The sequence below is a fragment of the Alexandromys fortis genome, unplaced genomic scaffold (genome assembly GCF_014885135.2).
Source record: "Alexandromys fortis isolate MF-2015 unplaced genomic scaffold, M_Fortis_MF-2015_v1.1 scaffold_2_1_26212458, whole genome shotgun sequence".
In the NCBI taxonomy this organism is placed as follows: domain Eukaryota; kingdom Metazoa; phylum Chordata; class Mammalia; order Rodentia; family Cricetidae; genus Alexandromys; species Alexandromys fortis.
In genome coordinates, this window is record NW_026067930.1 from 3,179,068 (window position 1) to 3,203,065 (window position 23,998).

The following is a 23,998-nucleotide window of genomic DNA, read 5'->3' on the forward strand; positions in this document are numbered from 1 at the left end:
CTGGCAGGAAAGCCAGGCGAGGGCGGCGGAACACACAGCCGCCTCCAGAGCCCACTACCAGGCCCTGGGCGGGGCTCGGCAGGAGGGGCGGGGCTTTCTCAAGGGGCGGGGCCATTGACTGCTTCCGACCAATGGACTTGCGCGACTTAGGCTCCGCCCTTCTACCCTGCTGCATAGTCATGAGGCGCAGGCCGGCGCTGCGTCAGCGGAAGCGGCGCGCAGCGGCTGTTTCCGACCTGATAAAGCGGCGTTGTCCCCGCGCGCTGGCCGCAGCCTCGCAGCGCTCCCTCAGTGCCCGCGTCGCTGACTGACGGACCCGCCCGCCCGGCCGCCGCCGAGGGCGCAGCCGCCGCCCGGACGCCCCGCCGCCGCCCCGGTGCGCCCGGGGCCCCGCACCCCAGCCGCCAGCTAGCCCTACCAGCCCCGCTGCCCCGGCCGGAGGAGACAGGTGAGCGGCCGCACCTGCCGCCCCGCCCCCTCCGCGCGGCCCGGGCCTCGAACCGGCGGCCCGACCAACCCCGCGTCCTTCCCCCTCCCCCCGCCCCCACCCGGCCGCTGCGCTGCAGCCCGCACCTGCCCTTGCTCGTCCGCATCTTCGGCCCCGCGGCCGCGGTGTCTGCCTCCTAGCGCACCGGCCCGGGGCCACCCCGGCGCTCACCTCCCGCCTCTGGCGCTGGGTGCGCACCCTCCTCTCCCCAATCCTTGCTAACTTCTGGGAGTTCACCGGCTCTGGGCCCACTACCTTGAAATGCTTCTGGGTTACCGCTCTCTATCCTTGTCCCCCAACATACATTGCTTGCAGCGCTGCTAGCTGGTGGCCTGACCCTTTTGCGGCCACCTTTATTTCCCGAAGCCCACCTCGTTCCTGGAGAAGACGGGAGGGAGCATTACGCTCCAGGTGCAGAGCCTCGGATTTGGAGAAGCCCCCCGTCCCTCTCCCATCTTCCTCAAGTCCCTTGAGCTTAACCCATTCCTCTCCAAGGTGTGCTGCGCTAGATGGGCGCCCGGCGAGCACACTCCTGCGGAGGGCTTTTCCAGGGGAGGTATGTGCAAGTTGGGGAGCACAGCTTGCTGGTTAGTTATTTGTAATAACCTTAGAAGGTGGGGTCAGCCATGGGTGGGTAGAGGCGTTAGGTCCCCTGGGGAGTCTGGGTCTTTTGCTTTACCCTGTGGGATACTGACGGAGTGTGGCTTCAACTTCTGCCTCAGTCTCCCCTTCTGGTACCCTAGCTGACCACACACTGTGGTTTGCAGCTTCTTGTTACTGGGGTGTTCAAAGACGCGTACCTGGCAAACAGAATTTGTAAAGATGAGCGATTGAAGCAGTCGTTTCTAGTGGTCTTATAGGCCCCCAAAGCTCAAGAGAGTGGGCCACAATACATCTGGCTGTCTGCCCCCCCCCCCCCACGGTGAAGTGTGTTCCCAGCACATTCCCTGCAGCTGGCTCCACTGACTGCTGACAGGTAGGGTGTGGTGGAGTCTTTCCTCTGTTATTTTTCCTCGTAGTAAGAAAGCGTTAGTAAAAAGCTGCAGGGGTGCCTTACTGATTCAGGGTGACAAATGGCTGGTCACTGGAACTGGGAACCTCCGCCAGCCTTGGAACAAATGTGAACAGCACCCTCAATTTGCTGCTTCGATCCAAATCCTGCATGAGAAGAGCAAGTTGATGAGGGCTTTGCAGAGATACTTTGCCCAAGCTGCTGGGGGGCGCGGGGGCGGGGGGCGGGGGGGGGGAGGCAGCGACTGGCCTGAAGCTGTGTGGGCTCCAGGTGGGAAGAGACCCCAACATGTTGAAGAAATCAAGTGCTTTGGGGGAGGGATGGGGGAAGTAGGTCATCTTCAAATCCTACACTTCAGGAATATTCGTGCCGATTGTTTTTATGAGGGATGCTGAAAAGTTGTTCCTTTGAAGGGTTTGAACCGCGTGTTAGGTGTATGTGGGGGTGATTTATTTGGGAGACATCCCTACCACAATCCCTGGGCCTGTGGAGGGAGGCTGCCCAGGACCAGCACCCAGTGCTGTGGAGGATTCACTGGCTTCTCTTGCAGAGATGCTGTGTGCTGCAGCTTTGCCCCTTGTCGCATCGTGAAAGCAGATCAGAGATTGGACTGGGTGATCTCCAAGGTAGCTCGCTTTTAACACCCTGCAACTTTGCTTATTGGAGAGGAGGGAGTGGGGGAAGGGCTGAGGGAGCTGTAAACCGTTCTTGCCCTTCTCTGCCCTGCAGAGCTGCAGGGGAGGAGGGGGCTGTGAAGCTGCAGCTCCTGGTCTCCTGTGCAGGAAAGGAGCGGCAAAAGGTATTTGAGCTGGTGTTTAGGGGGTGCTGAATTGATTTCATCTGTGTTATCCAGAAGGCAGACGGGAGGGTTGAACAGGGTGGTGTTAGGGTCTAGGATGCCTCTGTTGCCCTGCCCTATGCCTTCTCACTGTCTGGAGGACCTTGGTGCTCCAGCTTTGGGTAGCCAGCAAGGGGTGGTTTGTGACAGCTTTGTGGCCTGGTGTTGAATAAGCATGACTGGTGATCATTGTAGGTGGCAGACAAACCCAAATTGCTAGTGCCCTCCTGGGGAACACCCCTGGCAGAAACGTGCCTGTAATTTGTGGAACCAGAATGTGCTAGAAGCTGTGTTCTTGTTAAGGGTGGGTGAAGATGCTGCTCTATTGCTCGCCTCCTGTGGTTCCCTAGATTTTTTTTTTTAATCATAATGTAATTATGTCGACAAGGGTGCACTGTAATATGCCATTAGAGACTTGACTGCAGGCCAGGCGACACGAATGCTCATTGGCGTCCAGTGAAGGAGCAGTAGTGGGGACAACCTCATGCATGAAGAGCCATCTTGGGGTGGAAGACCCCATAAGCCAGAGTCTACAGAGGACTCAGCTGAAGCACCTCCCCCACCAGCTCCCAGACAAGCTCCTCTTGTTTGCATTAGCGTAACTGCTCCACCAAAGTCAATGAACAAGGATCTTTTTAAATGGGAACTTTCAAAACGTGCCTCGGGTGCCCCCCCCCCACTATCAAGTTCTGGGGCCTGTGAGTCTCCTTTCAAAGAAACTTGAGGCCTCTTCCATGTTGGTGGAAAGGACAGTCCTGTTCCCAGCCTGAGGAACCTGGTCAGGCTCACGACAGGTACCTTTTATGTGAAGGCTGGACTGTGCCTGGGTTTTTTTATTGTTTGTGTATGTTTGGGATTTTTTATTTTTTAAAGACTGGGTTTGTAGCTGAGACTAGCCTTGGACTCCTGATATTCCTGCCTCTATCTACCTCCCAGGTGCCTCCTCCTGACAGGTGCTGGAATTACAGTTGTGTACCTTCATGCCTGGCTCTGAGGTAGGCAGTTTTAAGAATGAAACACTGTAGCACAGGAAGACTGATGCAGCAGGATTGGAAGTTTAAGGCTAGTCTGGCACATATAGGGAGATCCCTCTTTTTTAATTTTTAATATTTATTTTTATTATTTTAAGTTGCGTGTGTGTGTGTGTGTGTGTGTGTGTGTTGTTGTCTTTGTGTGGGTACGTACGTGAGAGTATAGGTGTCTGCATCCCCCTTGGAGCTGGAGCTTCAGGTAGTTGTAAGCTGTCTGCCGTGGATGCTGAGAATCAGATACCTGGTCTTAACCACTGAGTCGTCTTTCTAGCCTGAGGCCCTATTTTTAAAAAAATAATGAACTGGGCAGACTCAGCAGGCATAGCCTACTTGTGTGTTTTAGTTTGTTTATCACTGTTAGCTTTCCTTTTGCTGCTTTTCAAGGGGCCACTCTGTTCCCAGGTGGCTACCTGGGAGCAGTGGCCAGCCTTGTATCTTTCTTGGAGGGCGAGGATGTTAGTGCCTCAGAATATCAGGCAGTCGTTGTGGGATGGCTGAGTGTTTCTGTCTCCAGTGATGGAGTTGCTGGACTGCTGAGAGCTGTGGTGAAGGACCCAAAGCCTGAGTCTGGAGAGAGGATAGTCCCAAGTTCCCTGTAGCTCAGCTCCTGCTTGGGTGTAGTTGTTATTTGTTTTTATTTATAATTTTTTATGTGTATGAATGTTTTGCCTGCATATATGTTTACTACATGTATGCCTGGTGTCCAAAGAGGTTGGAAGAGGATCTCCTGGGGCTGGAGTTACCAGGTGGGTACTGGGAATTGAACCCACATCCTCTGTAAGAGCAACAAGTGCTCGAACCACTGAGTCAGCTCTCCAGCCTATTTAGTGGTTGTTGCTTTTTTGACATAGCATCTCAGATAACTCTTGATTGCCTTGAATTCACTGTGAGCCAAGGATAATTTCTGATCCTCCTCCCTCTACCCTACAACTGTTGGAGTTCCCAGCATGAGCTGCTATGCCTGGCTTGGGTTTCTTTTAAAAAGGGGCTAACACTCTCTTTCTCTTGTTCATCCTTATTTTGTGCTAGATGTAGCCTCCAAGCACTGGGGTCTGAGGGTGCCAGAATGACCACAAGTAGAACCCAGAACCCTCATGTTTCTTGGGATCTGCTTTACCTTTTTTGTTTGTTTGTTTGGTTTTTTGTTTGTTTTTTCGAGACAGGGTTTTTCTGTGGATCCCTGGTTGTCTTGGAACTCACTGTGTAGACTAGGCTGGCCTCGAACTCACAGAGACTCACCTGCCTCTGCCTCCCTAGTACTGGGTTTAAAGTACACCAACTTTACCTTTTTGATCCTTAAGCTAAGGCCTGGGAGACATTGTACAGACTAGGCCTCCCTGTCTTTAGCTGAACCCCCACATCTATGGAAGGATCTGCTCAGCTGGGTAGGGCAGGGTGCAAGTAAGGTGCCTTCTACTCTGGGATACTACATGACCAACAGATCCCACATGGCCAACCCCCAGCTTGAGTTTTTGTAGTTGTGTCTCTTGAACTTGCAGAACTTGGTTTGCCACCACATCCCCCAGTTTCAAACATGGGAAAATCTTGAGTAAGAAAAGCCACACTTTGAACTACAAGATGAGGCATTGAGACATTGAGGTAGGCATGCATTTGGCTCTGTGTAGTGGTCACTGTACTTTGTGTACAAGTCTCACTGCATAATTTTAAGCAGTCTCTTAGATGTTGTAAGCCAGAGTATAATAAATAGCTCTGTGTTGCCAACAACTTAGTCATCATTTGAGGCAAGTGCAACCAATCAACAGTGTATGATTTTTGGTTTTGAGTAAGGAGAGTATTTTTCCATCAATTTAGGAGAACTGGGATTGAATTCTTGGTCTCCAGTGTGGTACTCACACTCCACCATTGTAATACACCTGTAACTGTCCATCACCTGTTTGTGTGTGGTGTTTATATGCGTGTTCGTGTGTGTGTGCGTGTGTGTATAAGGCCAGAAACTGGGTATCTTCCTTTATGGATCTCTACCTTCATTTTGAATCAAGGATTTCTTACCACACCTGGGGGCTGGCCGGTCAGTTCCAGGCATCCTCTTGCCTCTACCTTCCCACCCCATTGGTGGGGTAAAAGGTATGTGCCACCATGCCTAGCCCTCCATCTGTTTTTAAAAAGCTGTTTTTGTGTGTCTGTACATTAAGGAGAGACACACAACCAAGTAAAAGTGGGGGTCAGAGGACTACTTTGATGTTGGTTCTCTCCTACTTTGTAGCTTGCCAGGCTCACATGGCAAGTGCCTTTATCTGCTGAGCCATCTCACTGGCCTTCCACCTATTGATTTACTTATTCATTCATTTATTTACTTTTTCTTTTCTTTTTTTTCTTTTTCTTTTTTTTTTTTGAGACAGGGCTTCTCTGTGGCTTTAGAGCCTGTCCTGGAACTAGCTCTGTAGACCAGGCTGTTCTCGAACTCACAGAGATCTGCCTGCCTCTGCCTCCCGAGTGCTGGGATTAAAGGTGTGCGCCACCATCGCCCAGCTCATTTATTTACTTTTTAAAATGTATTTACTTTTATTTTATGTGCATTAGTGTTTTGCCATAGGTGTCAGGTCCCCTGGAACTGGAATTACAGACAGTTGTGAGCTGGCATGTGAGTGCTGGGAATTGAATCTGGGTCTTCTGGAAGAGCAGTCAGTATTCTTAACCACTGAGCCATCTCTCCACGCCCCATTTATTTACATTTGAGGTCAGGGTTTGGCATCTATACTAGAGGTAAAATCACTTGTATTGGACAAGGCTGGGCAGGGCATCCCACACTCGTAATCCCAGTGCTCAAGAAACCGAGGCAGAGGATTGCCCAAAATTTGAGTCCAGCCTGGGCCACATAATGAATTCTAGACTAACCTGGAGCAAAGACCAAACCTTTCTCGGGGGAAAAATAAGTATAAAGCCAGGCATAGTGATACATCCCTGTAATCCTAGCACTCAGGATGCTGAGTCAGGAGGGTCAAAGCTGAGTATAGGAAAGACTAACTTAGAATGCCAGAAGAAACCCTTATCATAATGGGTTGAATTTCCTTTTTTTTTTTTTTTTTATTTTTATTTATTTATTATGTATACAATGTTCTGTCTGTGTGTATGCCTGCAGGCCAGAAGAGGGCACCAGACCTCATTACAGATGGTTGTGAGCCACCATGTGGTTGCTGGGAATTGAACTCAGGACCTTTGTAAGAGCAGGCAATGCTCTTAACCACTGAGCCATCTCTCCAGCCCCCTGGGTTGAATTTCCTTAAGAGAGATGTTTTCCAAGGTTTTGCACAAGTGCTCCATACTATAGCTTTGAAAAACTATGGGCACATTCAAAATTATGGATACATCTAAACCTTTTTGTCCTTTTGTTTCATCTTTTTGACACAAGGTTTTACTGTGTAAACTCTATAGACCTGGCCTCGGTCTCACGGAGATCCACCTGCCTCTGCCTCCCGAGTGCTGGGATTAAAGACTTGGGCCAGGCCACCACTGTACAGCTCCAATTTTGAATAGCTTTAAAAGATGTCATTTGCAGTATATTGTAGTCATTTAAAAGTAAAATCCAATGTCATGCACTTTGGTGATGTCATTCCTGTCATCAGTGCCCCTTAAAAGAACAAGAACAAATTGTTTTTAATAATGTGAAAGCCACACCGCCGCTGATGGCGGTGATCCATTTCCCCCTGTGAAATTTGGTTTGAATGTAACTTATCTTTATACCAGAGAGTCTTTTTATTGGTGACTTTTTTTCTTTCCTGTGACAGAAGTATGAGGAAATTGCAATTCAAAACATTTCTGTAATCTTTAAGCTGTGTCAGTTCAGCCCAGAAAAGTGGTTTGACTTTGTAATTACTGTCTTGGTCACAGAGGTGGTCACAGAACCACAACTCATCCTCAGGCCTAGTGAGGGTGATAGCATATGTCTTAGAAAGCCATGGAATCAGAGTGGCTTAGTGGTGGGCCTTTTAAGGTGCCTGTCTCAGGGAAAGGACTTACTGAACTGTCTCTGGGATTTGTGCTGCTGGAGCATTCTATGAGAACAGCCTCCCCCCCTTTTTTTTTTAAGACAGGTTCACTACATTAGTGCACTTGCTGGCCTGGAACCTGCAGCAGTCCTCCAAGTGCTGGGCTTATAGCATGAACCATTACACTCTGACAGCTGCCTTTTTGTTTAGGTGTGGAAGGAGCACGAAGGTGACCTTGGGGCTTCTCTGGCAGTTAGTTTCAGGAGATACTTTGTGGAGTCTGTACCTGGAGACCCTGAGGATATTCTTGCTGGGTGCCCCACGCTTTTACATCCCACCTTAGATGCACAGTCCTGCGTATCTGAGGGACAAAGCCCTGTTTCATCGAGCCTGTCACTAGAGATGGTCTGTCTTGCACCTCAATATTGGGTTGCATGCTTTCTAAGTGCTTGGTGTTAAATGGCGGAAAGATGGGGAATTTCATAGGCCATTCATGGTTCACTTAGGGGTTTGCATTTTTATTTGGTTTGGTTAAAATGTAAGCCTGTGCCTTGAGTTAAAATTTAATTTGCCAGAAAAAGGCAGCAGTAGGAAGACCAAGGTGGATAAGCCTGGGGCTCCTTGGGGACTCTTGCTTGTTAATCCAGTGTTCCCCTTTGCTAAACTTCTTTCCTCTGTGCTGTAGGCCTGAGGGTTCCTGTTGGCCTCTGGGATGAGAGCCATTTAGGTGGGCTAGAGAGGATGATGAAGAGGGCCTGTACTGGGAGACTAGGGTGTTGGAAAATTGGGCCTCTTCCTGAGAACCCATGATGGGCTGATGTGGAGCACTTGACTGCTCCCAGGTGCTGCTAAGGCATGTAAATATGCTGGGTTGTGAGATGTTAAATTCAACAAACTGCTCTAACCTCATGCTCAGAACAGCATGCAGTGGCTGGAGAGCAGCAGAACCAGGAATATGGGATAGGTTTGTGACCAGAGGGCCCTGTGTGCCCAGCAGTGAGCAGGATATTTTCTTGCTTTAGAGATCCATAGCCTGGCCCAGCCTGGCTTTCCACCTCTCTCTGGCCTCACTGCTCTTGTGGGTAAAAGCACATGAGAGCTGGGTGTGGAGGCTTACATCTATAATCCTACCATTGGGAGTTTGAGGTCTGCTTAGGCTAGAGAGCAAGACTGTAAAAACCCAGGGAAACCAGAGAGTCAATGAAGAGTGTTTGAGCAAGACCATGACAGCATAGGGATGGGACCCTGTCTCCTTTGTTCCTGGGGTAAGAGAAGACAACTGAAATCAAAGAATGAGGTTGGCAGCGATGGTGAATGACCCCAGAATATGGAGCCTCATTGGCCTGTCTCCAGCACAGCAGCTGTTTCTCAGTTACCTTGGTATTTTGGGCATCAGGATGGAGAGCAGGGTCTCCTGACTTGGAGAATCTACATGTGCTGAAGGAAAGCATAGAGGTTCTCTTGCCTCTAGAAATAACTGCATTCCCCTGGGCTTCCCTCCAACATGCAAATATCGTCCCAGTCAGGCAAGCGACAGGAATACTGGAATGACCGTTAGTGGTTTTTCATATCGCTTATGTAAAACTGTTTGCATCAAAGCTTGGATAGGGAAGCCCTCCCCCGCTGAGGCTCTGCACACCTCTGTGCAGTACTCCCCTCTGCTGGATGGAGTCAGGTCAAGGGGTGGGCCAGCCTGTTCTGCCACTGCTCAGCACCATTTAAAGGCAGTTCTGACTTGGGAGAGAGCTTGAACAGGGAGGTTAAGTTGTAGGTCAAACTGTCCTGTTTCTACCATACAGTCTGTGTAGCCTGTAATTGGCAGGGTGTGTGTTTATGTGTTGTGGAGGACTTGTGTGATAGGGACCAACACTTGTGTCCCTAAGGCAGATTGCAGGTAATTGCAAAGTTATTGAAAGCATTTCCACTCTTGTTAAATGAGTCATAAATGTTCTTAATTTTGAAGAGGGTGGGGAGGGGCCTGCACCTTTTACTTTTTTTTTGTGGGAGCTTGGCAGAGCCCAGCTTGTCCTGGTAGGGAGTACAGGGAGTGGCCAGCCCTGGCTTTGTGACCTTGGCCCAGAAACCACCACTGCTCAGAGCCTCAGCCTCTGTGTGATAACCATGAGCCCAAGAGATAGTTATTCCTTTGGAGTAGGCACTTGAAGGGTAGGAGTGACAGGCGCTAAGAGCACTGAGCCCTCTGATAGAACTCAGAATGTGAAAGTTAAATGACTTACCCAGAGCCCCATCAGAGGTGGCCAAGCCTGGTGCATACCCAGGGTGTGTCAGGCTGCATGGTTCATGGGCTCAAGTCGATCACTAACTTAAAATGCTGTTTGTTTTCTGCCCAAGGAAATGTGGAAGTGCCATTCTTCCTTGTGTTTCAGCTCAAGGCCATTCTGCTGTGCTACCCGTGCCAAGAGAGTGCCTGCTGCTAGAGAAAGCTCATCTTGGCTACTGGCTGCTCAGCTGCTAGTCCTTCCTAGGCTCCTATTTTTTAGGAGTGTGTCAGGAAGGATGCCTGGGGGCAAGGAAGGGTGGGCACTTGTGTTGTCTCACCTGGTTTCCTAGAGCTGTGAGGGTAAGCAGCTACCCCCTGCTGTAATTCCCTAGTATTGTCACATGACCAGTGGCCTTGGTGAGCCTGCCCAGGTAGCCAATTCTGTCCCTGTCTCATCATTCCCATTCTGCCAGCCAGGCTGTGAGCTAGGCCATAGTAACGTTGGTTCTGAGGTCTATTCTATCCTGATGGTGGTTCTGTATGGCCAGACTTCTGGGCGTGTTGAGCAGACAGGCACGGGAACATTAAGCTATCTTGACTTCTGACTTGGACCAGTTTGGGAAGATGTCCAAGCAGGTAGTACATGGTCTGATCAGAAGGTTGTTTTTGAAATTTGTTATTGGTGTTCTTAGACGTAGAAAGGTGAACAACACAATAAGATAGTGTCATCTCAGCTTGTTACCCAATAAGCTATCTACATGTTTCTAGTCTGGACCATTTTTTTGTTGTTGTTTGTTTTGTTTTATCTTATTTTAACATGTCTTGTTATGTAGCCAAGGCTGACCTGGAACTCATCCTTTTCTGCCTTAGTCTCCTAAACTCTGGGGCTGCTGGGATTCAGGCATGTGCTACCATGTCCTAAAAGGTTTGGTGGTTAGGTTTTGGAGGTGGAACCTAGGATCTTACATGCTAGGTAAAAGCCCAACCACTGAGCCACATTACCAGCCCTGTGCTTCTAATTAATTTTTTTTGTTTTTGTTTTGATGCTGGGCCTCATAGAGCTGAGGCTGATAGTCAACTGTATAGCTGAGACTGGTCTTTGAACTCCAATCCTCCTGCTTCTACTTCCCAAGTAGAGATTATATGCATATGGCCACCATAGCTGGCTTGTTTTTTCAGTTTTGAGTGTCATTTTCTCCTAACACCCTATGTGTTATGGAATGAGGTGATGCTTAAAACCAGTCAAGTGTAGAATGAAATCAAAACAGGGTTTTGAAGGAGTAGATTGGCCTGTGGCAGTGTCACCAACAATTGAGGGAGACGTGGGAGAGAAACAAGCTCTGCCCGCAGGTCTCCAGGGCAGAAGCAGCTATGGGTGCAGACGGGTGGCATTGTCACCACTGTTATCAGCCCACACCGACAGTGTGCCATCTCTGTGGCCAGGGAAGCTATGTCCTGATAAGTTGTCTGGGAGTGATGCTGGTTTGTGGTGTCAGGCCAGATAGGGTTTTTATGTGGGTCTGTGGGAGACTGGAAGACATCAGTACAGACCATGGCTTCTGCCTATAGAATGGCACAGGAAAGCAGTTGAAAACAGTCATCAACAGACAAGACAACGTGGGCTTCCCCATGCACTGCCCACATCCTGACCACCCAGGGATTTGTTGGTACCAAACAGTTCTGCTTTACTTAGGACTCTTAGGCCTGTCATCCCGCAGAACTTTGCCTGGGAGCAGGCAGGGAGTTCCTGTGCCTATCTGTGGCCCTTTTTGCCTGGTGCCCTGGTGATCTTAGTGGCTCCAGGAAAGACAGCTGTGATGCTTATACTTTGTACAACACTAGAAGGTGAATTGAAGAGTTCTGATCCCTAGGCCCCCCTTGGGAAGTGAACGTTTTTGGTATGCTGAAGTCAGTGGGATACCAGGATCTTAGCAATAACTCTAGGCTGGGGCCTTAAAAACAACAGCTTACTTCCCATGGGCTTGGAGGTTGGAGATTCAAGAGCAGGATGCTCTCAGACTGTCTGCTGAGGGAAGGGACAGCTGATGCTTCAAAGAGATGCTTTGTGGCTGTAGTCTCATGGTAAAGGGGGCAAGGCCTTAACATAACTTCTTCATGAAGATGAGAATTTCACTCAGGTCTCTACTCTGATGACCTCATCATCTGATCCACCTTCGAGGTAGGGTTCCTGACTGTGATTGGAGGGTATGAGCTTTCTAGCCATAGCACTCTCTTTGGTTAGTTGTGGGTGACCTTAATCACCATAGAACCTGGATGGCACAGTACACAGTTAACACGCCTTGAAATCGTCCCTGTCTTGCTGTTGGATCCAGTTCTAGCAGACCCAGTGTGCACCGCCTGCCTGCCTGAAGTGCTACATGTGCTTGGTATCATCCATGTTGCATGGAGACTGAATCATCCTTGCTTGGGCATCTGGCTCCTGTACTATAGGGTGTGCTGAGCACAGTATGAGATGAGCTAGGAAGTGACCGTGACCTTTAGGGTATACAGAATAAAAACTCATGGTTCTGGAGCTGGGGGTGCTGTGTTATCCATTCTGGAGGGCCATGCTAGGTATTGGCTGCGTCTGAGCGGCAGTTGCTGTTTTAGAAGATGAAGTTGACAGGACCTCTGCTTGCTTCCAATTGTTTTCATAGGCAATGAGAAAGGCAGGGCCTGGTCCTTAACTTACTGGGAAGGGTGTGGGCAGGCCTGGGTGGTGGCCTAGTCAGTCCTGCTGAAAGGGGCATATCCCCCTGCCTCATAACTAGTAGACCAGACTGGATCCCAGGCAAGAGTGTGGAGTCCTTGACCTTGGAAAGCCATCTTCTGTGGCATTTAGCACTGAGAGTTTGTTTTTGACACCTATGGGTTTGTTTTTATCCACCACATCTTAGAAACAACCCATTGGAAACGGTGGTGTGTCTAGGGTCACTTGCCCTGGGACTCACAGCCTGGGGGCAGCTTACCTGACCACCAGTAGCTCAAGAGACAGGTGAGATGGCTTAGCTGAACCTTTCTGGATTCCTCTGGGTGCCGTGGTGCAGCTTTTTTGTGTCTTGGGCCCTGCCACATGGCAGCAGGTATAAGGACTATGGATAGGATCTCTTTGGGTCACCATCCAAGTGATTGAAGTTTTGTGACACTATTGCAGCATAAAGGAAACTGAGGAACTGTGCTCATGTCTAAAACAAAGGTCTTCTTCCTCCTTCGTGGTGGACCAGGTTCTGCCTGCTAACCTAAGGGGAGAGTGGTGATCCTGAACGTTCTGTTCTATGCCCGGGGCTGGAGGTCTGTAACAGTAGAACTTGATGTTTTCCTCCCAAGCTGTAGGACTCTGGTCTGAGGGCTCACACCTGTAAAGCAGTCATGAGGGAGCTGGGGAAGCCCAGTGTCCCTCAGCTGCTCAGGGTGAACTTTCCCATTCTGCAACCTGCTTGTCTTCTGCAGTCCCCTTACATCCCAGCCTTTTGCACCACAGCCTTCCTGCCCCGTGTTGCTCATGCTCTTTTTGCCATCTTCAGACTGGCAAAGTGCCTCCTTTGCCAAAGTAGAACAGACTGCTAAACTTTGCTTCCCTTTTGGGTTCTGTTTGTTTGTGTTGGATTTGTTTGTTTGTTTGTTTTTGCCTATATAACCCAGACTTATCTAGATGATAGCACAAGCTGAACTTAAACTCCTGTTTTCAGTAATAACTTTATTTCTTTATTTTTATCTCTCAGTAGTATTGGATGCTAGACAAGTGCTGTAACCCTAAGCGGAGCCTCTATCTTGACCTTGAACTCCTGCCTCTGCCTTCTCGTGCTGGAATTACAGCTGTGGGCCTCCTGCACAGTTTTTTTTTTCTTTTTTCTTTTTTTTTTTTTTTTTTAAATCACTAATGGCTCTGGGAATCCTATGAAGTCTTCATGTGTATATAGGCACATGAGGCTGTGTACATGCAAGGGGACTGTTGCTACTGTTGAAAGACAGATCATGGGACCCTTGTGAGCAGAGCGGGGGAAGAGTACAGTTAATGTAGGACTCTGCAAAGGAGTGCAGGGTGAGAGAGCAGCCTGCAGGGAGCTTCCACCCCAGGCCTTGGAGCATAGGATGAAAGAACAGAATCAGAACCATCAGGGAGTGAGGGCTGGCCAGGGTTGGGGCTTCAACAGACGGGTGCAGTTAACTGATGATGACCCTGACTGATCTGAAAGAGTGCTTGGCCATTCTCCCTTGGAGTCGTTTGGCATGGCCCTTGTGTGATGAGAGCCCCTGGCTGTGAGTTCATGAGTTCTTCAGGTCTTGCGGGGGGGGGGGGGGGGGGGGGGGGGGGGGGGGGGGGGGGGGGGGGGGGCAGGAGGAGGGATCATACTTGGCCACTGTAGCTGAGAAGGCAGGACTCAGAGGGGTGTGGTGGATCTAGCTGCAGCTGTGACCTCCTTGGGGACGTTTTCTATGAGTGTGCTGTAAGAGCCATCCCAGGGATGGTGTGAGCATTGTTGGGCCCTGGTTTCTGCCAACTGCATTCTAGGGTGGCTTCACAACCCCTGCATACCGAGCAGGCAGATGCAGGGTCTCCAAGAGCCAAGCATGGCCTAGTTGTAAGCTTAGTTTCTGGAACCTGCAGGAAGGGGTGTGCTGGGCAGCTTGCTTAAGCTGAAGGGGGAGGGAACCAGGACGGTTTATCTGGGTATGGGAATGTGTTGATTATGAAATGTGAAACCAGGGTTTTGCTGAGTCTGTTGCTAGCTTTGCCTTTCCTCCAGAGGGCCAGGCCTGGGTTTCTTCTCAAAACAGGGAGCTCTAAGACCATGCACACAGAAGGCCCAAAACATTCAGGCTCACCTTCTCTCATCAGGCAGAGCACTCAGCCTGACTGCAGACGCTAGTACCTCTGTGCCTCCTTTGCTTGGTATGACTGGACAGAGTGACAGTTTTACATAGAGTTGTTTTTACTTGAGTCTGTCCCTCAGGATTGCTTTTAGAAAACACAGTTTGACCCATGTATACTACCAAGTGTGTTTGCTGAGCTCTGGAAGGATCTTAGCCTGGTGACCTGGCCTGCTTCTTAGAGTTGCCTAAACTTAAAAGCTATCTTTTCCTGGAGGAGGAGGATGGGGAAGGCCTTACTATATTGCTTTTTCCCCACCCCCTTTTCCTCTTTCTTTATTTTTGAGACAGGCTCTCATTATGTAACTTTGACTGTCCTGGAACTCATTGTTTAGACCATGCTGGCCTTGAACTAACAGAGATCTGCCTGATCTACCTGCCTCTGTCTCCTGAGTGCTGGAATTAAAGATGTGTGCCACCACGCCACCGTGGCCATGCTGATTGTTCTTAAATTTGTAGGTTCATGTGTCTTCCTACCACAATCTAGGGAGAGACTGGGGCTACAGGCATGTGCCACTGTACCTGCCTTTTCTGTTTTCCTTTTGGGATTTTGTTTTTTAAGTTCTAGAGACAGAGCCCAAGGCTTCATACATACCAGGCAAGAACTTGCCTTTGAGTTGCATTTCCAGCCCCTTTGTTTTTCTTTCTTTCTTTTTGGTACAGACCTAAATTGCTCAACTAAATACTAAAGGCAACAACTGAAGGAGGATAGATTTTAAAAAGTACAAAAGGATGATGTCATAACCACACAACAGAAAGTCCTTTAACCAGTTTTGAGACTGTGTGGCTCTCCTCAGCACCCTGTTTCCAGCCTGGGGCATCTTTCTTTCCTAGTCACGAGTATTCCTTTTGGGATCTGGTAAGAGTTGTACCCCTTTCTTACAACACAAATTGACAGGGTTTGTGTCATGTGGTCATGTGTTTCCTAATGCCTATCTAGGGAGGCCCCAGTTTGCCCTGTCTATAGATAGGGTGGGCCGCACAGTCTCTGGGCTCTGGGAATGGAGGCCACAGGGTCTGGTTGTTAGAGCTGAGGAGCTTGTGAACTGGGTGGCTCCCTGCTTGCTAGCGTTACTCTTCTCTGTCCCCTTTAGCGATCAAGCCCTAGAGGGTTGCCTTTACAGCTTTTGTGTCTATCATCATCATGTTGACAGGATTAATGACTAAGACTTTGGAACTTTGTCCATGCCAGGTACTTACCTATCTGCAAACCTGTGGTTGAACACCATGCAAAGTGACTGTTGGCTGCTGTGTGACAGCCTCTTTGTTGGAATATTTAGGGGAGTTAAAATTAGCAGTGAAGTACCACAGAAAGTCAAGGCTGCCTAAAAGAACCAACAATGTCACATTGAAAAATGTGCCTGAGATAAGACTTGGCAGTGAAGGAGGGGAAAGTGGATTTTTTTCTTTCTTTCTTTCTTTCTTTCTTTCTTTCTTTCTTTCTTTCTTTCTTCCTTCCTTCCTTCCTTCCTTCCTTTCTTCTTTTCTTTCTTTTCTTCTTTCTTTCTTCCTTTTTTTTTTTTGTTGAAAGATTTATTTACTTTTGTACATGAGTGCTCCGTTTCCCTGTACACCAGAAAAGGGCATCAGATCCCATTACAGGTGGTTGTGAACCACCATATGGGTGCTAGGAGTTGGACTCAAGACTTCTTAACTGCTGAGATATCTCTCCAGCCCCCGGAAAGTGGAATTTTCAACTCTGGGCAGAAAAGATAAGAGAATGGCCAGAAACTTGTAGCTTGTGGGACCCTGTGGGACCTTATTGCCAGGACCAGAGTTTTGGAGAGAAACCCTGTAGACTTGCATGTGCATAACTGCCTAACCCCACAGCTAGATAGGCTGCACCATACTGCCTTTGGAGGCCTAGAAACTGCAGCCAGCTTTTAAGGACCCCTAATGGATCTCTCAAGTCCCTTAGGGCAAGTGACATAGTGTTTGGATGTAACCTGTATGGTTCTCCTTTATCCTTCAGGTCATCTCTAGATGACTTTAACCCCAGCATAGTGTAAATGCTGTATAAACAGCCACTGTGGTATGTTGTTTGGGACTTTTGGCAAGAAAAATATCTGTTCTCAGCCCACCTGAAGTTTTGTGAATGTTTTCTACTTGCAGTTGGTTGGGTCTACAGATGTAGAAGCCAGTTATATGAACAGAAGAGATATGGACTGTGTGAATGCATGTATCTATATGACAAATGCATTCCTTTGTATCTCATCTGATATTATCTTACTGTAGAAGGTAGCTTATATGTCGCATTGATGTGTTCTGATATGTCACTGTTATAGTGCACATGTATAAATTACATGTAGTACGTGCTGTATATTGAAGTAGGTATGTCATATTAGACAGTATATTTCCATAATACACTTTTCACTTTCTCTTTTTATAAAGCTATTGGGAACACCTGGCTGTCAGGGCCCCAGTTCTGCAGTAGCTCAGTTTTGGTAAGAGCTGGCAGATGATGGTTCCAGAGGACAGGGTCTGAGCCTGTCCTGTTAGGAACCCCTGAGTCCTGACCTGCTGATCTACTGTGGTATTTGGATACTGACCACAGGGGTGGCAGGAATGAGGTGCTGCTGCTTTGTCTTGTACATGTCTCTGACTGGGCTAGAGGACTAGAGTTGTCTGCATTCTCCAGCATTGCTCACTGGCTTCCCTTAAGACCCCCTTTGCAGAGGCCACAGTCATAGGGACCTCTAGAGTCTCTGGCATGTGGCCACTTAGTTCCTCTTACGATAGGAAACCTGCTCCTGTTCATTGTGGCTTCTGTGGATATAGTAGCATCTGCTATCCTAGCAGGCAGGCAGGCCGGCCCAGGAGAACTCCACTCATACCATTTATAAAGGTCACTACTGCCATCATTCTGTCCCTGACAAGCTGTAGTAGTCAACCCTTGTTTTCCATGAAGAACCATGATTTGTTTAGATAGTGTCACTTCTTACTTATGGCTTAAGGGCTTTGGTCAGTCTACAATTTCCTTCTTTTCAAGGTAGTCTCTTGCTATGTAGCTTGAACTCAAAAATCCTGCCTCAGCCTCCTGAGTGTTGGGGATTATGGAGGTGTGTTACAATGCCTGGCTATCCTTTCTTCTGTAACAGGATAAAAGTCTAGCACTTTTGACCACCTAGTTCCTACCAATAGCCTTCTGTCCTTTTCCTACATAGTGGCCTTTCTGATAAGTGTAGGGGGCTTGCCTTTCCTCCCTCATCACCTCCAACCATCATTGCTGTGACCTCTGTGCCCAAGACTCCCTGGAGCCATTTTCTTTGGGTTTTCTGTCTAGTTAGGCTCTGAGTCACAGCTTACTAAGTTTGTACCCTGTTCCTTTGGACCACACGCTCACATTTTCTTTCTTCCTAGGATGATGGGACTTTCCTAACCCTCACCCTGCATGGTCAAGGACTATCACCAATCAGATCTCATTCTAGTTTACCCATCAACTTAGCATCCTGTGTATCCAGCTCCCTATTGGCTTTACATGGAAGAGAATACCCACAGAACACCCCCCCCTTTCCTGGCAGTGGTGCTATGATTTATGGTGCAGGTAACCCTGGCAGGCCCCATGGCGGGTAGGAGACAGACAGATATGCCATGCGGAGAGAGCTTGGGTATGGAGATTATTTAGTGGATATTGGGAGGGTATGGGAGGGCAGGGGGTATGAGGGAAAAGAAGAAAGAGGAGGAGGGAAGGAAGGAGGCAGGGAGGACAGGCCAGCATAATTATAACAAGTGGTGCTATAATAGGTAGCTGGCTGGGTGCCTTAGGAGCAGAACAAACTGTCCAGCTGCTGCCATATCCCCAAAACAACAGGTAGAGGACTGGGGTTGGGTATCAGCTTTGGACCCAAAGCAGCACTGTGTGTAGACTCTGTAGTAGAGAGCTGTGTATGGATCTGCTGGGCCACCTGATTGGTGGGTAAGGGCTCCATAGCTCTATTGTGTCCCCTAAAAGTGAACCTCTTAGGAGAAGCTTCTCTTGCTGCTACAGTCCATTTTGTATTGATAGGATCATCTCAGTTTGTCTTTGAACTTGCCTTAGCTCAGAGTGCTGGTATCCTCCTATTCCCAGGTTTGGCTTTCATGTGGGCTAGTTTATATTTTTACTCCTTTCTCTTTTTTTCTCTGTCTTGGAAGTTTCATGTGCAGACTGAAGAGTTTTTTCCTACTTTGAAAAATATCTCACTGCTTGGGAAGATACTTTGATAGATTCCTTAGTTTGCCCTAAATCTCTGTGTTTGGAAGAGTGGAGCCTACATGGTGCAGGTGGCTGCCCAGCTGTGCAGGTCACCTTCCATGTGTCAGGTTCTCTGTCTTTCTAGCTCCCTATAAATGCTTGGATGTATTTTTGAATATCTTTCTACACTGTGGGACCGTCTGTGTCCTGTGTGTACAGCAAGTGCTTGCTAACCAAGTTTCCTGGCCTTTATAAACCTGGAGAGGGAGGGCCTGGCTCCTTCCCTGCCTGCCCCTTTTCCATCTCACATCACCCTTGCCCGCTCACACATTTTCCCAGACTCACTCGTCCAACTGACAAAGGGGAGGGAGTACCATTCCAGTCTTGCTCCTGGAGAATGCAGCCAGTCAGGCCTCACCAACCAGGCCTCACCATCCGTTCCCTCTTTCCTCATCTGGATGCTTGAGGTCTTGAGGTTTTCCTCCCTAGGCCCTAGACTTGTGATGCACACTAGGCACCAATCAGTGAACACCTCAGCCTGCCCTTCTTTCTCTAGAGAAGTTGGGGGTCTCTGGAGATGCTACAGAGAGGACAGAGTGGAGGGAGGAGAGGGAGAAGGGCTCTGATGCCCGACTGCGAGTTTCTGCTCTTGTCTTTCCTGCTTCAGTTTCGTCTTTGTAAAATGAGACTAATGCTAGAGTTCCCCACATAGGATTGCTGTGAGGTTAGTGAGCTAGTGTAGAACTAGAAATTGGCTCATAGGAAGCACCTTGTGAGTTTCAGCTACGATTGCTGCACACCCACATGAAGCAGTTGAGTAGGCAGTGTCTGCAGGGAGACGGAGATGAACCCAAACACACAGGCTCTGCAGTTCTCATGAGGACAAGCATGAGTCCTGAGGATGGAAGTGCTTTTTACTTCTGTGGAGTTGTTGATATGTGGTGGGGCAGAGCTGAGTATTCTGACCTGCGAGGATCCCAGCCACTTCTCATGGGAGAAGGAACGGGTCAGGCTCTTTTGGGCTGGAGCAGGGCTAGATGGATGACTGGGAGGTAGAATGAGCACTGGTTATCTGTGGCTGATGTTGGGGCGTAAGGCCCCTCCTGTGTAGAGCTGGATCTAGGTTTCAAGATGCTGATAGGTGGCTATTGAGGGAACAGCTTGCCTGGAAGATAGAGGTAGAAGAGGAGAGACCCATACATGAGTGAATGCATTGACCTTCAACTTGATTGACCCTTCGTCCTCCTTCATCTCCTTAATGCTGGGGTTAGCAAGCCCAGTTTACATTAATTTTTATAGTCTTTATAGCCTCTTTTAAAGAAAAAAATTTATTTGTGTGTATGTGTGTGTACACATATGTGCCAGTGTGTAGGTGCACACACACACAAAGGCCAGTGACAGTTTAAGGGAGTTGGTTCTCCCACCTTATGGGTCTGGGGATCAAAATTGGGTTCTGAGACTTGGCAGTAGGAATCTCTTGTTAACTGAGCCATCTCTCTAGTCTTTTTCCTTCTTTCCTTCCTTCCTTCCTTCCTTCCTTCCTTCCTTCCTTCCTTCCTTCCTTCCTTTTTTTTCTAGACTTATTTTATGAGTCATGTATATGTGTACACCATGTCCGTACCTGGGTTAGTCATAAGAAAGCATTGGATCCTTTGGAACAGGAGTTACAGAAAGTTGTGAGCAACCATGTGGGTGCTGGGAACTGAATCCAGGTCCTGTACAAGTACAACTAGTGCTCTTGACCACTGCCCCTCCCTCCTGCTTTCAGGTAGTCTTGCCATGTAACTGAGGATGTCCTGTGTTGTTAGTTTTTTTTTTTTTAAACTCTTATTACTCTTTTTGGGTCTTTTGGGGGGCCTGCCTCCCAGCTTCCAAATAAAACACACGGAGGCTTATTATTTCTTATAAATGCCTTGCCTTAGTTTGGTTTATTTCTAGCCAGCTTTTCTTAAATTAACCCAGCTATCTTTTGCCTCTGGGCCTTTCTCTATTTCTGTATACGTTACTTTCGCTCTTACTCCATGGCTGGCTGTGTGACTGGGTTGCTGGCCCCTGATGTCTTCCACCCCTTATTCTCTCATTGCTTCTTCCCTTCCTCTGATCTTCTGTTTATATTCTCTGCCCGCCAGCCTCACCTATCCTTGTTCCTGCCTTGCTCTTGGCCATTTAGCTCTTTACCAGACCATCAGGTGTTTTAGACAGGCAAAGAACCACAGCTTCACAGAGTTAAACAAATGCAGCATTAAACAAAAGCAACACACCTTAAAATAGCATTCCCCACCAGTCCTGAAACTCGCTGTTCAATAGCCCAATCTGCCTTCTTTCAAAGCATCCCTCGTGCTTCAGCCTCCTAGGTGTCAGAATTACAAAACTGCGGAAGGTGGATGACATGCTGGAGGCTCTGCTGACCTGGGGCTCCTGTTCTGCTCAAGCTGTTGCTACATTTCTTAGTAGTCAGTGATGGAATCTGGTTTGGGCACGGCAAACCATGGAGACCTGGGGGTGTTCCAGTTGACACTACCCTGATAATTTATTTGGTAGCTTCCATTGAGGTGTAAGTGGGTTCTCAGAGGATGATTGAAGGTGATGTTACAGAGGGCCATAGCCAGTGACTGGCAGCTGACTCCAGCCCTTCCTTCGATGGGCTCCGGCCTGTTTTTCGGGGGCCAGGAGCCAGTACATGTCCTGGCTGTTTCTGTGGCTTTTGAACAATAAGGATTACTTTGCTAGCACTTTCATTTTCTGAATTGACAGTAGCTTGGATAAGTTGGGCATGATAGCACATTCCCAGTTCTAGGGAAACTAAGACTGGAGGATCCTGAATTCTAGGTCAGCCCAGGCTACTTATCAAGACTCTGTCTCAAAAAAAGAGAGTAGTTTCAGTAAAGGGTGTGTTTAAAAATAGGTGTGTGTGTGTGTTGTTTAAGACTTAGTTTTTAGTTATGTGTATATGTGATTGTCTTAGTGTAGTGATGTACATGTGAATGCTGTGCATGTGGAGGCCAGGAGAGGGTATCAGATCCCCTTGAGCTAGCTTTACAAGTGGTTGTATGTTGCCTGATGTGGGTACTGAGAACCAAACCTGGGTCTTCTGTAAGAGCAGCAACTTCTCTTAATTGCTGAGCCATCTGTCCAGGTCTGTGTGTTGTTTTTTTGAGACTCTAACCTAAGTTGTCCTAGAACTCACTGTAGCCCATGTTTTCCTAGAACCTGTTGTGACCCAAGTGCTGGGAACTATGGGTATGTGCTGTCATGACCCCACACGAAATTTTTTTTAGAGATCTCAGTAGCATATGTTTGCAGGCTTATATTCTGACTACTTCCTGCCTTGATGTGCTTTTAATCACTGCGCTTGAGACCACTACTCAGACCAAGTGACGAAGGACAGTCCCGTTAGAGGTTCCTGTGCAGGATGTTGGCCCCCGCTGCTGAGGGTGAAGACTTTTCAGAACTCTCAGCAAACCCCACCATTTATTGTTCTCTGTCCTCAGATCCAGCAGAAACTGGGGAAAAGAGAAGCTGTGAGTTCTGACCTGCTTTCCTAGAGGCTGTAGGTGGTAGCAAAGATGCAAGGACCTGGCACAGTAGGGTTACAGCGGGCTCTTGGCTGAAGCAAGGAGTCTCCCCTCACATTTTTGCCACTCTTCTCTGCCATGAAGCACCTAATCCACATGTGACCCCTTGGAGTGGGCTTTCTTGTTCTCATGCATGATTCTCTTGGCTGCTATTTTGGAGAGTTCACAGTTATAGCTCCATAACAAAGGAGGGAGGAGTTCTGGAGCATCCTTGAAAGGGGAGGGGAGGCCCAGGGCCCTATCCTTAGGTGGCCATCCCCTTTGGAGCAGGTGGACCCTGAGCTCTGCTGTCAGCCCCAGAGGCCATTCTGCACAGGCCTTTGCTAGCTGTGCCTCTGCATAGATCAGTAGATCATTTAATTGGGTGGCTTTAACCAGCCCTGGGAACATGCAGATTTTATACATCACAGTAAACCTGGAGTGGACATTCCTAGGTGGTAGGCTTTACAGAACTTTGGATTCAGGAACATTGGGATGGAGAGGGTTTGAGAAGCTGCCTGTGCCTCAGCTCCTGTTTCCAGGACGCAGGGACACTGGCTGACTGGTTATGGGATTAGGTTTTTATCCCCAGGCAAATGCTGCTTGCACCAAGTAAACAGCATAGAGTTACCTTGGGCCACTTGCCAAACTGGAAATAACTTGGATCTAGTGCTCTTTTCTTTGGGCTGCTGTTGACTGTGGAAGATTTTGACCCTATTCCATTGCAGAGTAGGAAGAACAGCTTATTTTTCAGAATGGCAAATAAGGAAAAGAATGAAAGTATCTCAGAGTGTCTGTTTCCAGCCATCTCCTGGGAAGAACACTTTTATAGACACCAGGCAGCTTTGCCAGCTGTGGCCAACTTTCCATCCACAGAGACTGAAGTGTGCCTCAAGGAGGTCAGGGCCGTCCTTGCCCCTAGAACTCTTGCCTGCCTCTCGTGTGTTCTGCCCGGGCCCTATGCCATGGGGCAGGCCTTGGAACTCTTCATTCTCCTGGCTTTCCTGCAGTAAGTTAGCAAGAATGTTGTGGTTAGAGGGCAGCATGGTGCTGAGTGTACCCTCTGAAGCCGGTGGACAAGCTATCATTTGGGGCCATGTCAAAGTGGGTTTGCTCTGGATAAGGTCTGTGTGAAAGCATCCTGCCTCTGACCTGTTGAATCTTCTACTGGCATCTACACAGGAACATGCTCAAACTGTCCTAGAACTGTGGAAGATGGCATGGCCTGTCCTTTCACGTTGGCTCTTTTCTGTGCCACCAGGCTACCACCTATCCCTGCAGCTCTGTTCTCAGCGCCAAAAAGCTGACCAGCTGAAGCCCCTGGTGTCCCTCATGTGGACTCTTGGGATTGCTGGAGAAGTTGAGACACCCAGGAGTGCAGTGTCACACATCCTGGCTTGCTCTCCTGCTGTCCTGTCATCCATGGCTGACTGCTGCTCTGGCAGCAGGCACTGGGTGGCAGGGTTGTGAACAGCAGCAGGGCCTAGGGAAGGTCTGTATACAATGGGCAGAAGTGGGCTTTCTTAGCTTCAGATCAGAAACAGCTATCTAAAGTTTTTTGTTTCCAAATCAGAACCTTAGCCCTTTAGTAATAGCTCTGGGTAATTATCCTTGTGAAACCAGGTGTGGCATGTGCCTGTAATTTCTGTGTTTGAGGTTGGGGCAGAAAGCTGTGAGGCCAGCCTGGGGCTACACAGCAAGAGCACATCCAGAAAAAAAAAAGGAGGGGGGGGGAGATTAGTGTTATTAGATTAACCATAGATTCCCTAGAGCCATTCAGATGGACTTAGAGCCCCCAAAGTAGCTTTGTCTTCAGTCCTTGTCTTGCTCTCCTCAGGGCCGAGTGTCTACAGATGCACACT

General features: G+C 48.6%; 1 protein-coding gene across 2 annotated transcripts in view; it reads left to right on the forward strand.

Annotated features, from left to right (window-relative positions):
- The first annotated feature begins 213 nt into the window (after nucleotides 1–213).
- Nucleotides 214–23,998, forward strand: part of Slc45a4 (solute carrier family 45 member 4) — a 72,126-nt gene continuing 48,341 nt past the window's right edge. The window contains exon 1 of one of the 2 annotated variants that reach the window (XM_050145118.1): nucleotides 214–448. The gene's annotated coding sequence lies outside the window, so the exon portion shown is untranslated. Of the gene's footprint in view, nucleotides 449–831; nucleotides 1,044–23,998 lie in introns of those variants that run through there. The other variant, XM_050145119.1, reaches the window with a different exon arrangement.